The following is a 17,653-nucleotide window of genomic DNA, read 5'->3' as shown; positions in this document are numbered from 1 at the left end:
AAGTTCTAGCCAGGACAAATAGGCCAGAAAGTGAAATAAATGTATCCAGATTGGAAAGGAAGAAGTAAATTTAATTCTTTTGACAGATGACATGATCTTGAATATAGAAAATCCTAAGAAACCCATTAAAAATTTCTCGAACTAATTAACAAGTTTAGCAAGATTTCATTGCTTTTTAGTCTCTAATTCAGGTCCAACTCTTTGCAACCCCATGGACTGTAGCCACACCAGCCTCCTCTGTCCATGGGAATTTCCCAGGCAAGAGTACTGGAGTGGATTGCCATTTCCTTTTCCAGGGGATCTTCCCGACCTGGGGATTGTACCCGCATCTCCTGCATTGCAGGCAGATTCTTTACTACTGAGCTACCAGTAATTATAGAATATAAAATCAATATATAAAAAACAAATGCATTTCTATACATTAGCAAAGAATAGTCCAAAAAGGAAATTAATAAAACAATTTCATTTACAACAGCATCAAAATGAATACTTAGAAATAAATTTAACCAAGTTCAAGACATACATATAGAAAACAGCAAAATACTATTAAAGTAAATTAAAGATCTAAATAAATGGAATGACATTCCACGTTCACGGACTAGGAGATATAGTATTGCTAAGATGGCAATACTCAAATTGACCTGAAAAACCAACACAATCCCTTTCAAAATCATAGCTGCCTATTTTTTTAAAACAGAAATTGACGAGTGGATACTAAAATGGATATGGAAATGCAAGGGACCCAGAATAGTTAAAACACTTCTGAAAAAGGAAAACAGAGTTGGAGACTCATACTTTCTGATTTCAAAACTCACTATGAAACCACAGTAATCAAGACAGTGTGGCATGGACACATCATCAGGCAGAGTTAGGTGTGAGTTTGAAGTTTGAGATTATGGATTTGAAAAACTTAATTGACTCAGTTGTGAGATTTTTCTCTAGCAAATTTTGCTTGCTAGAAGTCAAGCACAGAGAAGGTGAATGATAGGTTTTAGCCAGCATTTTGATGATAAGAGAGAAGGACAAGTACAATTACGTATGTGCAAAAGAGTGGTTACATTTTTTAAAAATTGTATTTATTTACTTACTTTGGGCTGCAATGGGTCTTTGTTGCTGCCCGAGGGCTTTCTGTTGTTGCAGTGAGCTGGAACTACTTTCTAGTTGCAGTATGCGGGCTTCTCATAGTGTGGCTTTTCTTGTTGCAGAGCATGGGGTCTAGCGTTCTGGCTCAGTAGTTGTGGTGTATGGGCTCAGTTGCCCCGTGGCATGTGAGATCTTTCTGGACCAGGGATCAAGCCTGTGTCCCCTGCATTGGCAGGTAGATTCTTAACCATTGGACTAGGGAAGTCCTAGTTATGCTTTTTGACCATGGAATCTAAAGGAGACAAGTGAAGCTAGGAGATGGATAGGAAAGAAGGGTTTATTTTTTCTTCTGACTTTCAGGTAGAAGGGTGTTTTATTTTTCATAAAATTATAATAAAATATAACATATATATAAAAAATACAAAAATTATTTTGTATACAAACTGACAAATTTTCACAAAGAGAGCATATTCTGTAACCAGGCCCCAGATCAGAATATGGCCAGGCCTAATTCTGTCTGGTGATGCCACTATGTTTCTCTGTGAAAGTGTTAGTTGCTCAGTCCTGTCCGACTCTTTGAGACCCCATGGACTGTAGCCCTCCAGGCTCCTCTGTCCATGGAATTCTCCAAGCAAGAATACTGGAGTGGGTAGCCATTTCCTTCTCCAAGGAATCTTCCCAACTCAGGGATCGAACCCAGGTCTTCTGCATTGCAGGCAGATTATTTACCATCTGAGCCACCATGGAATGTTTCTCTAGAAGGCTTCAATTCATCTCTTCCCATTGACACTATTGCAAACCTTTTTCTCTCTCACCAAGTCTCTCATAATCTCTTCCTTTACTTTTGGTCCTGTGTGTTGACCTTGATTTGTATTTTTAAATTATTTTTTTTAACACCTAAAACATTTCGTATTGGGGTATAGCCAACTATCAATGTTGTGATAGTTTCAGGTGAATAGTGAAGGGAATCAGCCATACATACACATGTATCCATTCTCCCCCAAACTCCCCTGCCATCCAGGCTGGCACATAACATTGAGTAGAGTTCCATGTGCTATACTATAAGTTTTTGTCGGTTATCTATTTTAAATATACAGTGTGTACATGACCTTCCCAAAGTCCTTAACTACCCCTTCCCATTAACTATCCCTTCCCCTTCCCAACTATCCCTTCCATGAGTTCATTTTCCAAATCTGTGAGTCTCTTTCTGTTTTGTAAGTAAGTTCATTTATATAATTTCTTTTTAGATTCCACATATAAGAGATGTCATATGATATTTCTCCTTCTCTGTCTGACATACTTCACTCAGTATGACACTCTCTAGGCCCATCTATGTTGCTGCAAATGGCTTTATTTCATTTTTTAATGGCTGAATAATACTTATATCTATATCTATACACACACACACACACACACACACACACACACATGACATCTTTATCCATTCCTCTGTCAATGGACATTTAGATTTTTTCCATGTCTTGGTTATTGTAAATAGTGTTGCAATGAACATTGCAGTTCATGTATCTTTTGGGGCCATGTTTTAATCTGGATATGATTAGTATTTTATTGAGAAAATAGAAACCATTACAGAAAACTCCCATTTCTTTCCACCATCAAGTCTAAAATCCTATCTGTACCTTCACCCATATTTTCCTCTTACTTTCTGTTACAACTGAGTAAGCATCCCTCCTCCTACCAAAGACCAGTGTCTCAACATATGCTTTGAAGGTTATCCTTCTTACTTCTCAGGACACTTGCTCTTTGAATTGGTTAGTCCCTCTCTCTTTTGTGTCAGTTTCTCTGTTTCTATACAATCATTTCCATTAGCATAAAACATCTTCTACAAGTTCCAATTTTTTTAAAGAAAAGAAGTTTTGAATCTAGGTCATTCTTCAACCACTGTTCTGCTTCTCTGATTCCCTTTACAATAAAACTTCCCAAGAGTTGTCTGTAGTTGATTTCTGCATATCCTCACCTCTTTATTTCTTCCCAGCCCACTCTTTTTCAGCTTCCACCTTCATCATGGTTCTTGAGGATACTATTCTTGTCAAGGTCAATAATCACTTCAGTATTGCCAAGTTCAGGTCAATGCTTTGTTTCCATTTTACATGACTCCTCAACAACACTTCTTTTCTTGAAATATTCTCCTCATGGGTTCTGTGTTAGTCAGATCAAGCTGCCATAACTAATACCTAACTAATAACTACTAGATGGGGTGGCTTTAACAATAGAAATTTATTTCTCAGAGTTCTGGAGGCTGGGAAGTCCAAGATTGAGGGCCAACATGGTTTGATTTCTGGTGAGGACTCTATTTGCATGAAATGTTCCCTTGGTATCTCTAATTTTCTTGAAGAGATCTCTAGTCTTTCCCATTCTATTGTTTTCCTCTATTTCTTTGCACTGATCACTGAGGAAGGCTTTATCTCTCCTTGCTATTCTTTGGGACTCTGCATTCAGATGCTTATATCTTTCCTTTTCTCCTTTGCTTTTCGCATATCTTCTTTTCACAGCTATTTGTAAGGCCTCCTCAGACAGCCATTTTGCTTTTTTGCATTTCTTTTTCTTGGGGATGGTGTTGATTCCTGTCTCCTGTACAATGTCACGAACCTCCATCCGTAGTTCTCCAGGCACTCTGTCTATCAGGTCTATTCCCTTGAATCTATTTCTCACTTCCACTGTATAATCATAAGGGATTTGATTTAGGTCATACCTGAATGGTCTAGTGGTTTTCCCTACTTTCTTCAATTTAAGTCTGAATTTGGGAATAAGGAGTTCATCTGAGTTCATCTGAGCCACAGTCAACTCCTGGTCTTGTTTTTACTGACTGTATAGAGCTTCTCCATCTTTGGCTGCAAAAAATATAATCAATCTGATTTCGGTGTTGACCATCTGGTGATGTCCATGTGTAGAATCTTCTCTTGTGTTGTTGGAAGAGGGTGTTTGCTACGACCAGTGTGTTCTCTTGGCAGAACTCTATTAGCCTTTGCCCTGCTTCATTCTGTACTCCAAGGCCAAATTTGCCTGTTACTCCAGGTATTTCTTGACTTCCTACTTTTTTATAATAAAAAGGACATCTTTTGGGGTATTAATTCTAGAAGATCTTGTAGGTCTTCAGAGAACGGTTCAGCTTCAGCTTTTTCAACATTATTGCCCAGGGCATAAACTTGGATTACGGTGATATTGAATGGTTTGCCTTGGAAATGAACAGAGATCATTCTGTTGTTTTTGAGATTGCATCCAAGTACTGCATTTCAGACTCTTGTTGACTACGATGGTTACTCCATTTCTTCTAAGTGATTCTTGCCCACAGTAGTAGATATAATGGTCATTTGAATACCGGCAGGAATACTGAAGTGGTTTGCCATTGCCTTCTCCAGTGGACCACATTTTGTCAGAACTCTCCACCATGACCTGTCCATCTTGAGTGGCCCTACACAGCATGGCTCATAGTTTCATTGAGTTAGACAAGGCTGTGGTCCATTAGATTGGTTAGTTTTCTGTGATTGTGGTTTTCAGTCTGTCTGCCCTCTCATTGAGAAGGATAAGAGGTTTATGGAAGCTTCCTGATGGGAGAGACTGACTGAGGGGGATATTGGGTCTTGTTCTGATGGGCGGGGCCATGCTCAGTAAATCTTTAATCCAATTTTCTGTTGATGGGTGGAGCTGGGTTCCCTCCCTGCTATTTACCTGGGGCCAAACTATGGTGGAGGTAATGAAGATAATGGTGATCTCCCTCAAAAGATCCCATGCATGTACTGCTACAGTCTGTGCCCCCAACTCTGCAGCAGGCCACCACTGACCCACGCCTTCACTGGAGACTCCTGGACACCCACAGGCAAGTCTGGGGCAGTGTCCTGTGGGGTCACTGTTCCTTTCTTCTGGGTCCTGGTGCACATGTTTCTGTGATGCCCTCCAAGAGTCTATTTCCCAGTCCACTGTAGGTTCTGGCAGCTCTATGGTGGGGTTAATGGTGACCTCCTCCAAGAGGGCATATGGCATACCCACACCCAGAGCCCCTGTCCCTGTGGCAGACCACTGCTGACCCATACCTCCAAAGGAGATGCTATGCCAAAGCCTTTGACTGTGTGGATCACAATAAACTGTGGAACATTCTGAAAGAGATGGAAATACCAGACCACCTGACCTGCCTCTTGAGAAATCTGTACGCAGGTCAGGAAGCAACAGTTAGAACTGGACATGGAACAACAGACTGGTTCCAAATAGGAAAAGGAGTACATCAAGACTGTATATTGTCACCCTGCTTATTTAACTTATATGCAGAGTACATTATAAGAAACACTGGGCTGGATGAAGCACAAGCTGGAATCAAGATTGCTGGGAGACATATCAGTAACCTCAGATATGTAGATGACACCACCCTTATGGCAGAAAGCAAAGAACTAAAGAGCCTCTTGGTGAAGGTGAAAGAGGAGAGTGAAAAGGTTGGCTTAAAGCACAACATTCAGAAAACAAAGAACATGGCATTTGGTCCCATGACTTCATGGCAAATAGATGGGGAAACAGTAGCAGATTTTATTTTTTCAGGCTCCAAAATCACTGCAGATGGTGACTGCAGCCATGAAATAAAAAGACGTTTACTCCTTGGAAGAAAAGTTATGACCAACGTAGACAGCACCTTAAAAAGCACAGACATTATTTGCCAACAAAGGTCCATTTAGTCAAGGCTATGGTTTTTCCAGTGGTCATGTATGGATGTGAGAGCTGGACTATAAAGAAAGCTGAGCGCTGAAGAATTGATGCTTTTGAACTGTGGTTTTGGAGAAGACTCTTGAGAGTCCCTTGGACTGCAAGGAGAGCCAGCCAGTCCATCCTAAAGGAAATCAGTCCTGAATGTTCATTAGAAGGACTGATGTTGAAACTGAAACTCCAATACTTTGGCCACCTAATGTGAAGAGCTGACCCATTTGAAAAGACCCTGCTGCTGGGAAAGATTGAAGGCGGGAGGAGAAGGGGATGACAGAGGATGAGATGGTTGGATGGCACTACCGACTCGATGGACATGAGTTTGAGTAAACTCCGGGAGTTGGTGATGGACAGGAAGTCCTGGTGTGCTGCAGTCCATGGGGTCACAAAGAGTCGGACGTGACTGAGTGACTGAATTGACTGACTGAACTAAGGACTCTCTTCCTGGCTTGCTGATGGGCACTTCCTCACTGTGTCCTCACTATGTACACATATGGAGGGAGAGGGTCTTCCTAGGTGGTGCTAGTGGCAAAGAACCCACCTGTCAATGCAGAAGACATAGAGACTCAACTTGGATCCCTGGGTCAGAAAGACCCCGGAGGATGGCATGGCAACCCACTCCAGTATCCTTGCTTGGAGAATCCCTTGGCAAGCTACAGGGGGAACCTGGCAAGCTACCGTCCAAAGGGTCACAAAGAGTCGGACACAACAGTAGCAGCTTAGCATGTGCTTGTGCATAGAGAGAGAGACACCTGCAATACTTTTATTGATGTATTTTTCTTTGTTTAATGTCAATATTTCCCACTAGCCCAGAAGCCATTTTTGTCCATCTTGTTCAGTGCTGATTTCATAGGTCCTAGCCTTGTACCTGGAATAAAATAAGCTCTCAATAGATACTTGTTGAATCAAAAATTTAAAAATGCATTTAATTTAAAATTTAAAAAGAAAGCATCTTTCTTTCATAGATATTGGCAGTCCAGCCTAATGGAATCCATTGAGAGAAAGAACAGGGAAGACACAGGAACCTCTGATAGTGAATTCAGTGAGCAAAGGGTAGTCCTTCCCTGATCCACTTCACCCCTAAAGAGAGTTAGCATGGCTCTCTTTAGCCAAGGTCCTTTAAGGTCTGTGGCAGAGATTTTTAGCCTGGGGTCTATGAATAGGATCAGGTAGTTTATGAAATCTTTGAACTTGTATATAGTATTTTGTGATATGTTAACCTGTGTATTTTTCTAGGGAAAAATCCTACAACTTTGATCAGATTCTTAAAGGAGTTCATGATGTAGAAAAGGTTAAGAATCACTCATTGAAGGGTCCTTCTCTGGGATAACTGTTCTGAACTGCTCTAATTAAAATGTAACTAAAACCAATACAATATTGTAAAGTAATTAAACTCCAATTAAAATAAATAAATTTATATTTAAAAAAATGTAACTACAAAACATAGTTGAAGCAATGTTCCCTTAGAGTTTTTCCTGGAGCTATGATCAGACCTGTCTGGGCCTTCCCTAGCTTTGGGGTTCCTTTTAGACATTATATAATATGCTTCAAATCCTACATGGTCATGCTCCGCCCCCAAGACCCACATTGACCAGGTGGCTGTTTCCTGCCTAATCTTAGATTCTGACCAGACCTGTGCCAGTATCACAATGATGCTGATGTCATCAGCATACCCCTTTGTCTGACTTAATTCTGTCAGGGCTCTTCACTGGTCCAAGATTGATGGGTCAGAATTATCATGTCACTGACAAAGATAAGAAAGTATGAGTGGAGGGAAAATTGATTCAAGAACTCAAGATCAGAAAACAAATCCTCTTTAGAGTTTCTCCAATTTTTTGGATCATATGAGTCACTTGGGGGCCTTGTAAAATGCAGATAAAACAGATTCTATCCATGCTGACCTACTGACTCACAATCTTAAGGGGGTGGGGGAGCCTGGGAATCTTTATTTCAATAAACCCCCAATGCAAGGTGAGTGTTATGAGCAAGTAATTTTGGGAAGCATTATGTCTAGATTGCAATTCATCAGTCCATCTTAACACTTTACTCTCACAACCACAATTTGTGACATTTTAATGATTAGAAATATTCATATTTCACAAAATTAATTAAGTAGATTATTTTATAACAGGAAAGTGGGAATTCATAGCCAAATAGCAGGATAGGGGTCAGTGGATGGAAAATTACTAATAGGAAACATCAGGGGTGAGGAGGATTCTGGCAAAAAGAACCTAACAAGATTCTCGCTGAAAGCAAGCCAGCGTGGTCAGACATGACCTGGGAGTGTAGGGGTGAGGAACCCTATTATGTATAGGTATTGAACATGAGGGAGGATGGGAAATTCAGGCTAAACTGACTTGGCAGGATTTTTGCTAAAATTAGATGATACAGAGTTGACCGTTAAAGTCTAAAAGACAAGACCTAGTTGAAGAATTCAGAGGTGCCTAAATAAAGGTGGCCAAAGAAGACTCTGTCACCCTGTGTGTTCAGAGACATGTTCTGCCTCAGAAGTGAGCTGCACCCTCTCCACACTTCCCTCCTCTCTTTTCTGCCCTCCTCCTCCTCCTTAGGATGCTACCCCAAGTGCTCTGTATACTGGGAATGTTAAAATTAGGTCCTCTGGTTCATAGGTCTTCAAACTAGGCCCCCAGAACTCCAGTTTTCACAGAAATGGCTCATGGTTTAGAAATTATGTACATTTTAATTATTTAAAAATATAGTAGGGAATTCACTGGTGGTCCAGTGGTTAGGAATCAGCACTTTCACTTCTGAGGGCCTGCAGTTTGATCCCTGGTCAAGGAACTAAGATCCTACAAGATGAATGGCCAGCCTAAATAAATAAATAAATACATAATAAATACATACATTATCTCAATGTGGTATGCATCTGCTTTGAATGAACTGGAGATGACCCACTCATGGTGTTGCCTCCAGATTAACTCATTTTGGTGTAGACTTCAAAAATTCAATCTCCATGCATTTGAACTATGTATAATGGGGTCATCAATTCAAAAAGCAATAGCTTAGGGTCTTTCTTTTTTAAAAGTTAGGCTTGAGCATATCCACATCCATGAAATTACACACGGGAGCACAGGACATCCCCCCTTAGTTATTTCTGAGTATCAGGATGTGCTTAACACTGTTCCACTCCAACGGACAACAGAAATTAACTGGACACAAAACAGATAAAACACTGTGATTATCATTCATGAGTCTCATTTTACATTTGGTGCTCAATTAAAGCAGCCTGGACCTTTAAAGTAACAATGTACAGAAACCACAGTAAGTCCATACACAATGGATGCTAGGTAGCTGGTAAAATAAATGGGACTGTAAGAAACAGAGGGTAAAATATATCATTAAGTAAAAAAAAATCAAAGTGCAGAATGCTTTCTATTTTTTAAGAAAAGGCTATCTCTACATACATACACAGGCTTCTCTGGTGGCTCAGTGGTATCTGCCAATGAAGGAGATGCTGGTTCAATTCCTGTATCAGGAAGAGCCCCTGGAGAGGAAATGGCAACCCACTCCAGTATTCTTGCCTGGGAAATCCCATGGACAGAGAGGCCTGGCAGGCTCTATGGTGTCACAAAACAGACACAACCTAGCAACTAAACAACAAAAACAAGATTATTTTGAATAGTGTATGAAGGAAAATTAGCCTTAATCATTCAATTTACTCTAATTTATGTTCAAGCTGAAATATTCCATCTTCTCAGTCTCTGTCAAACTGTTCTGTAGCTGATTTTCATCACTTTTTTTTTTCTAGTATGACATTGGTTTCCCCTAATCTGAGAACTTTTAGGTTGTGGTTTACCCAATTTATGCTTAGGAATTTCTTCCTGAAAAAAATTTAAACATTCCTTTATTTAGCTTGTTTTCAACCACGACTAAGTCATCTTTGTATAAAGATCACTTTCATACAAACTGAGCCTCAAAACTCACACTTTTCAGATCAGGAAAAGGACAGTCAGAAAAGCTATTTGATTCACCCAAGATCATAGAGGTGTCTAGTAAGAGTCAAAGCATGAACCTGTCCATCTATTCTATGTTGATTGAGCACTTACTGTATCCAAGTCAATGTACTGCTGATGGGAATACAAAGATGCAGAAGACTTGGTCCCTGGCCTCAACGAAACCCAGGTCTTTAGACTCTGAATTTAAAGTCAGGGAGCCTAAAGATGCTGGATCACTGCTAATATTACTTGAACTCAATGAGAAGAAATTGCTTTTAATTTTGATTCCTATAGTTATCAAAACAATCCTTGGGACTGTGGCAGGAGAAAGAGAGGCTGTGTACCATTGTCCTAGAGACATGTTTTGTTTGATTTATACAGTGCTTACATTTTCTTAAATTGTTAGTTAAAAATTGGAAGAGTTCACATATCTAGATATCTAGATTCTCTTAAAACAAACAAACAAACCCAAAGATCTGGCCTTACTGGACCAATACTCCCTTGTGGCAATAATTCTCTGGAGGTGAGGGGCTGCTGCCAACTTTTGATGGACTGGTGCTAGCACTTCACTTCATTGCTAACCGGTACCTTGCACACTCCTATTGCCTACCCAACCCCTGGAGCATTTAAGTCTTCTAACTCTGTTCAGTAACTTCTGGGGCTACCAATTATTTTCTGAACTGTTCCTGACAGCAGATGGCAGCAATGAACTATGCAACTTCCATGTCCCTTATTATAGGAAAGCTGGATGTAGAAACAATTGACTTTAGAAGCTTTTCTTTTTTCCTCAAAACAAAATGAAAAATAACCTGCAGTCACTAGGTTTTAGCTAAACCAAATTTTGACAAAGTGACGAGAAAGGGATTTGGTGCCAACTGTAGCAACAAATGACTTCAGAGGCTTTTTTTTTTTTCTTCTTCTTAAAAAAACTCCCAAGGTCACACTATATTTTAGGTGAGCCATATTTTGACTCATTGGAAAAGACCCTGATGCTGGGAAAGGTTGAGAGCAGGAGGAGAAGAGGGTGACAGAGGATGAGATGGGTGGGTGGCATCACCAACTCAACAGGAGTTTGAGCAAACTTTGGGAGATAGTGAAGGACAAGGAACCCTGCCATGCTGCAGTCCATGGGGTTTCGAAGAGCTGAACACGACTTAGGGACTGAACAACAACAACATATTTTGACAAAGTGGTGAAAGAAGGATTTAGTTTCAGTTAGTGAGAGTCTGCCCATTGTGTGCAGCAAGAATTTGTAAGGCATGAATGAGAATAGCTAGTTACCAGCAAAATAATCCTGAAACTCAGAGGTAGGGTCAACTGGCTTGCAGTCACTTGTTGGGAACCTCTTCCCCACACTATACTAAAAAATGAACTCAAAACAGATAATACATGTAAGAACTAAAATTTTAAAGCTGTTAAAGAAAACAAAAGAGTTAATCTTTGTCTACTTTGGATTAAGCAATGGTTTCTTAGACATAGCACCCAAAGTGCAAGGAGAAAAAGAAGAAGTAGTTAAATGGGACCTCATCAGTCATCAAAATTTAAAACTTTCGTGCTTCAAATTATATCATCAAGAAAATGAAAAGATAACCTGCAAAATGGGAGACAATTTTTGCAAATCATTTATCTCATAAACAACTTGTATGTAAAGAACTTTTACAACTGAGCAATAAAAAGACAAATAACCTAATTTTTTAAAAGTCAAAGGATCTGAATAGATTTCTCTAAGGAAGATATACAAATAGATAACAAGCATATAAAAAGACATTAACCTTATTAGTCATCAGGAAAATGCAAATCAAAACCATAATGAAATATCATCTTACTCACCACAGGATGGCTTAAAAAAACCCAGACAATAACAACACATCCCTGTTGACAGGGATGTGGAGGAATCAGAACACTCAGGCATTGCTGATAGAATTGTAAATGGTTCAGCTACTTTGGAAAATAATTTGAGTATTCCTTGAAATGTGACCTAGCAATGCCATCCGTAGATATATGGCCAAGAGAAATGAAAACATATATCCACACAGAAACTTGTACATGAATATTCATAGCAGGGTTATTAACAATAGCCAAAAGGTGGGAACCACTCAAGTGCCTTCCTCGAGACTTCCCTGGTGGCTCAGATGGTAAAAGCGTCTGCCTACAATGCAGGAGACCTGGGTTCGATTCCTGGGTTGGGAAGATCCCCTGGAGAAGGAAATGGGAACCCACTTCAGTGTTCTTGCCTGGAAAATTCCATGGACAGAGGAGCCTGGTAGGCTACAGTCCATGGGGTCGCAAAGAGTCGGACACGACTGAAGTGACTTAGCAGCAGAAATAAACAAAATGTTGTATATCCATACAATGGAATAGTATTCAGTTACAAAAAGGAATGAAGTACCAAACATATTGCAGTATGGATAAACATTGAGAAATTATGCTAAATGAAAGAAGACAGACACAAAATGATTCCATTTATATGAAATGTACAGGATAGGTAAATATGTAGAGATATAAAGTAGATTAATGGTTGCCAGAGACTGTAAGGAAGGGAGATCCGGAATGATTGCTAATGGGTACAGTCTTTCTTTTTGGGGTGGTTAAAATATTCTGAAATTAAATAGCAGTGGTGATTGAACAACACAAGGAATATACTATAAACAACTGAATTACATACTTTCAAATGTTGAATTTTATAGTGTGTAAATTATGTCTCAATAAATTGGTACTGTTTAAAAGGGCACATTAGTTATGTCTCCTGCAGTGCTTCAGGATCAACTGTAAGAAAATAATTTTTCAACATATAAGGAATATAGTTTGGTGTGAGTGATTTATGGGTGATGGGATGTGGGTTAAAGCAGCTATAGCTGTGGACAAGACTCCCTTCTCTGGCTTATGGAGGTGATTAAGATGGCAGAGAGAACAATGGCAACAAGGAAAAGTGGGAAAGTTGCAAAGGAGACCAAGGTGAGAGGCCTAGCCTGGAATAGAAACTACCTTACTCCCAACAGATGAAAAAGATGAAGCCATGGAGCTTCCATCTCTCTTTGTGAGACAACAGAAATCATCCTGATAATAATGTCCTTCCAACAAGAATAGAGCATGAGCAAAGTATATGTTTAAGCAAGGCAAAGGTCTTTGACCTTTAACAGCAGTTCTTTCTGTTAGGGATTGCCTGACCAAAATTTCCTCATTTCACCATAAATCCACTGAGTTCCATTGAGTTTACACACATACACACACACACACACACACACACACGCATACACACACACACACACACACACAGAACCCAACATTTTATGGTGACCAAATTAATTATTTTGCTGGAGAAAATGATGGCATGGGTCTCAGCAGGTCCAGTAAAGCTAAATCTCAAAACATCAAGATTCTTAGTCACCCAGACTGCAAACCCTGTTGTTAAGGTGGCCCTCTTCCCTCTCCTAAGCTATCATCCATATCTACTTAGTCATCATGGTCTATTGATTTATGTTTCCCATCTAATGTACCTCACATCTGTCCTTTTGTTTTCAATCCTCTTATCACTCTATCAGACCAGGTGCTCATCAACTCATGCCTGAAAAACAAATGAAATAACTAATGGGGAGAAAATAAAAGTGTCAGTTTAAGTGCTAAGTAACTACAAATTTCCTCTTAGGGTAAGAGATTTGTGTTTGTTTTAGCAAACACTTTAATGGATCATTTTGATTGCTCAAAGATTACCCTTGGGGCATGGTTGGAATAAACCGGAGCAAAACATTTCTGCTTGAGAAACTATTAGTATTTGCATAGTTTGGCATCTGAGGGAAAGTAGGAGAGAGTGAAAGAGAGAGAAAGAGAATTGAGAAAACTCAGCCCTTTTAGAATGGCTAAGGAAATTTTAATGTGAAAGGTATTTAACATTTAATTTTAAGTTGTTTGCTATTATACTGTAAATACTTGGTCCTTCAGTAAAATCTGTGAACACACAGCTATCGGTAGTATACGGGAAAGTGAAGGAATCAAAGAGTGAGCAGGGAAGCAACACAGTACAGAAAAGGAACTATATATCCAGGAGGTATGAGAAGAAAATGAGAACATAGAAGCAGAAACTGATCTCAAAGTATTAATGGTAACTGACCTCAAAATGGCTCAGCAGTGAGGCCACCAAACCTAGGAACCCTTTCTTCAACAGCTTAATCAAGATTTTCACAAGTGATGTCTTATGGTGAATATTTACCAATCTTGTATGGTTGTGTAGCATTTGAACTCCCTTTGTGTATGGGGGAGTTGTCTATTGTGTGTATCTTGGTGGAGGAAAGTGCCCTGCTTCTAACTACAGAGCTCAAGAGGGCCACACATTCCTACTTTCTGCTCTTAGCAACTAGGATACAGACATATGATCAAGGTTCAGCCACATGACCTAAGTGTTTAGCTCCTTTTCAGGACTTGAAAAAAAAAGCACATTTTATTTTATTGGAGTATAGTTGATAAACAATGTTGTGTTAGTTTCAGTTGTACAACAAAGTGTTTTAGGTAAACGTGTTTATTCTTTTTCAAATTCTTTCCTAAATTGGGTTGTTGCATAATATGAACAGAGTTCCCTGTGCTATATAGTAAGTCCTTGTTGGTTATCAATTTTAAATATAGCAGTGACTTTTAATATGGAGAAAGTGAATATACTTTCCATTTGAAGATTTTTCACTAGCCATGGTTTCACCATTCTTCCTAGGCTATAGCATGGTTTAGTGGTTCTCAAACTTTAGTGTACATCAGAAACTCAGTATGATGCATGTGTGTGTGTGTTTGTGTGTGTGTGGTGGGGTGCTCTTGTTATAACACTGTCTCCCGGGCCCTACATATCTTTGCTACATCAGTATCCTTGGAACAGAAGCCCAGGATTCTTCATTTTCATAAATTCCTTAGGGCTTGGTATTCTGATACACACTAAAGTTGAAAAAATTACAGCTCTAGAAGGTCTGTAGATAATACATTATCTTTGCCTTACACATTCTTCCCTTCTTCATCTGTGGATTTTCAAGATCCCTCAATTTGCTTCTACAGAAGAGAAGATCTATTTTCTCTTTAGAGACTTTGACTTTACTTTTTCCCTGAAAATAATCTTTATGTCAACCATCTACCCACATGTACATTAAGTGCCACACACACAGACACACACACACACACTCTTCTTGGACATCTTGAAAGATGAACAGGGTTTATATGTCACCAATTATTCCTCTTATCATATTTCTAATTCCTCTAAGAGTAGGGATTTGTTTACCCTCTATACATCTCCTCCAACTTTCTAATTTTTTAGACATTAACTTAGGTTTCTGCCACAGGATGATAGGCAGTAATGACTTCTTTCATTTTATTTTGCTTGACTTCTATTTTTTGTTTCACTTAAATCCTATCAATTTTATGGCATTTTTCATTTTTTTGGTTAAGTATAAAATGAACAGATTGTATGAATTTATCTCAATCAATTCTTCTAATCCTTTATCACACTGATGTTAACTATTTGGCTTCAGAAGTCATTTTGATTACTTTCCTTAACCAAGACATTTGAAATCTCTCCCTAACTCTTGGCATGTTTTACGTATTGGAGAAAGATATCACTTCCCTTGTCATAGATCTTTTTAAGGGCATATGTGTTCATAAATTGGACCTCTTATCCTTTCAAATACATAGCTATGATTAGATATTTCCTTGTTGTATCTTATGTCTTTTTTTTTTAACATTCTTATTACAATCTTGGGTAAGTTAAGAATTAACCATATGTTATTTGTCTTTCTGTATACAAAAACTTTTTCTCTACATTTAATTTTTTTCTAAGAAGGTAGATTTTGCATTATGTTTTTGCCACACATGCATGCACACACAAGTAATAATAAAAGAGTGAGAGGAATCTATGGGCAGTGATGGATATGTCTATGGCTTTGATAGTATTGATGGTTTCATGGATGTATAGTTATCTCCAAACTTATATAGACCTGTATACATTAAGTATATGCAGTGTTTACATGTCAATTATACACCAGTAAAGGGTTTAAAAATAATATCCTTGGAAGATTTTTTTTAATACTGTCTCTCAGCACTCCTGCCCCTTCAGAGATCTTTGTTCAGTAGGTTTTAAAGCAGGATGAAAAATTTATGTTTTAAACAAGGGCCCCAAGCAATTATCATGATCAAGCAAGTTTAAGAGACTCTGCTAAAAGAATGGAAGATGCTGAAGGGTTTGGTTTTGGGTAAGCTTTATTTTTTATTTAAGTGTAACACACATACAGAAAAGTGCACAAATTCATCCATGCATTTTTCACAAAGTGAACACACTGGTGCAATTAGCACCAAAATCAAGAAATAGGAAAGTAAGTGAAACACAGAATCTCCCCAAGGTGCCCGCTCCCAACTGCTACTTCATCTAAAGGGAACCATAAATCTCATTTCCAATAGGATTGATTATTTTTGAATTTTATGTAAATGTAATGAAACATTGCATACTCTTTTGTACCTGGATTCTTTCACTCAACATTATTTTTTTGTGAGATTCATTCATTTGCTCTCTGAATGAAAATTGGTCATTTCTACTGCTCTATTATGTGAACATACCACAGCTTTTATCCATCCCACTGTTACATTGTTTCTACTTTGAGGCTATTATGAACTGTGTGGCTATAAACTTTGCTCATGTCTTTGGTGCACATATACACTCATTTCATAGTTAAGTATATTCTCAGGAGTAGAATTTCTGGACTACTGGCTACATACATTCTTAACTTTAGTAGATATTGCCAGTTTTCCAAAGTGATTGTTCCAATTTACACTCCCACCTACAGTGTATGAGAGTTCCATTTTTTTTCCATGACCTTGCCAACACATGGTATTGTCAGTCTTTTTGATTTTAAGCATTTTGTTGGGTGTGTAATGATATTTGATTGTGGATTTAACTTGTATTTCCATGATGACTAACAAAATAGCAGCTGCAGGATTTTGAGACCTGAAGAAACCAGCTAGGATGATGGTTTGATAAGCATGCCATTAATCAAACTTTGTTTTCTTGACAGTTCCTAGCAGAGAATATGCCATATGGTAGTGGTGGTGGTCGTTTAATCGCGAAGTTGTGTCCGACTCTTGCGACCCCATGGACTGTAACCTGCCAGGCTCCTCTGTCCACAGGATTTCCCAGGCAAGAGTAGATTGCTATTTCCTTCTCTAGGGGTTCTTCCCGATTCAGGGATCAAAACTCACATCTCCTCCACTGCAGGCAGTCTCCTGCATTGCAGGTGGATTTTTTTTTTTTTTAAACGTTGAGCCACTAAGGAAGTCCATATGCCATATATAAGGTGTAAAATAAATGTTTTCTGATGAATGAACCACTGTTTGTAACTCTTCAGTTTTCTTCAGCAAGCCTTCAGAGATTTCTCTTAGGAAACAGTTGCAGAAAATTATTCTCAATAAAAGGGATCACAGTTCTTTAACAACTGAGAATTATTTACATGGAGGATCCTGGTAGATGTCAAGGTCAATTACCAAATAATTAAAAGACCAGACTAGGTAGTGAAGGATCAACTGTGGATTGCAGTTGAGGATTAATATGTAGTAACAAAACACTAACATTTTTGTTTACACTTCTTTAGTCATTCTTTCAACAAATATTTCTTGAACATCTACTAGATGGCAGGTAGTGTGCTAGGTCATGGTATAATAGAAAGAGTATGGGCTTTGTACATTAATATACCTGTCTTTGAATCCCTAATCTTCTGCAAATTATTTAGCCTCTCCAAGTCTCATTTTCTTCATTTGTAAAATGTAATTATAATGCCCAGCTTTTAAGTTTTATGAGGATTAAGTAAAGGAATGCCTTTAAACTTTCTGGCACATAGAAGGCAGGTGACAACTTAATTCACCACAGAATTAATCACAATGTGACTTATAAT

At 38.7% G+C, this 17,653-nt stretch overlaps 1 non-coding gene across 1 annotated transcript; it reads left to right on the top strand.

Moving 5' to 3' along the window:
• Positions 1 to 11,863: 11,863 nt before the first annotated feature.
• Positions 11,864 to 11,936, top strand: TRNAC-ACA (transfer RNA cysteine (anticodon ACA)). The gene has a single exon. It is a non-coding gene; the product is annotated as a tRNA-Cys (tRNA).
• The last annotated feature ends 5,717 nt before the right edge of the window (positions 11,937 to 17,653 follow it).

This window comes from Bubalus kerabau, chromosome X, assembly GCF_029407905.1.
Source record: "Bubalus kerabau isolate K-KA32 ecotype Philippines breed swamp buffalo chromosome X, PCC_UOA_SB_1v2, whole genome shotgun sequence".
In the NCBI taxonomy this organism is placed as follows: domain Eukaryota; kingdom Metazoa; phylum Chordata; class Mammalia; order Artiodactyla; family Bovidae; genus Bubalus; species Bubalus kerabau.
The sequence above is the reverse complement of the archived record's forward strand: the minus strand, read 5'-3'. Positions and strand labels throughout refer to the sequence as shown.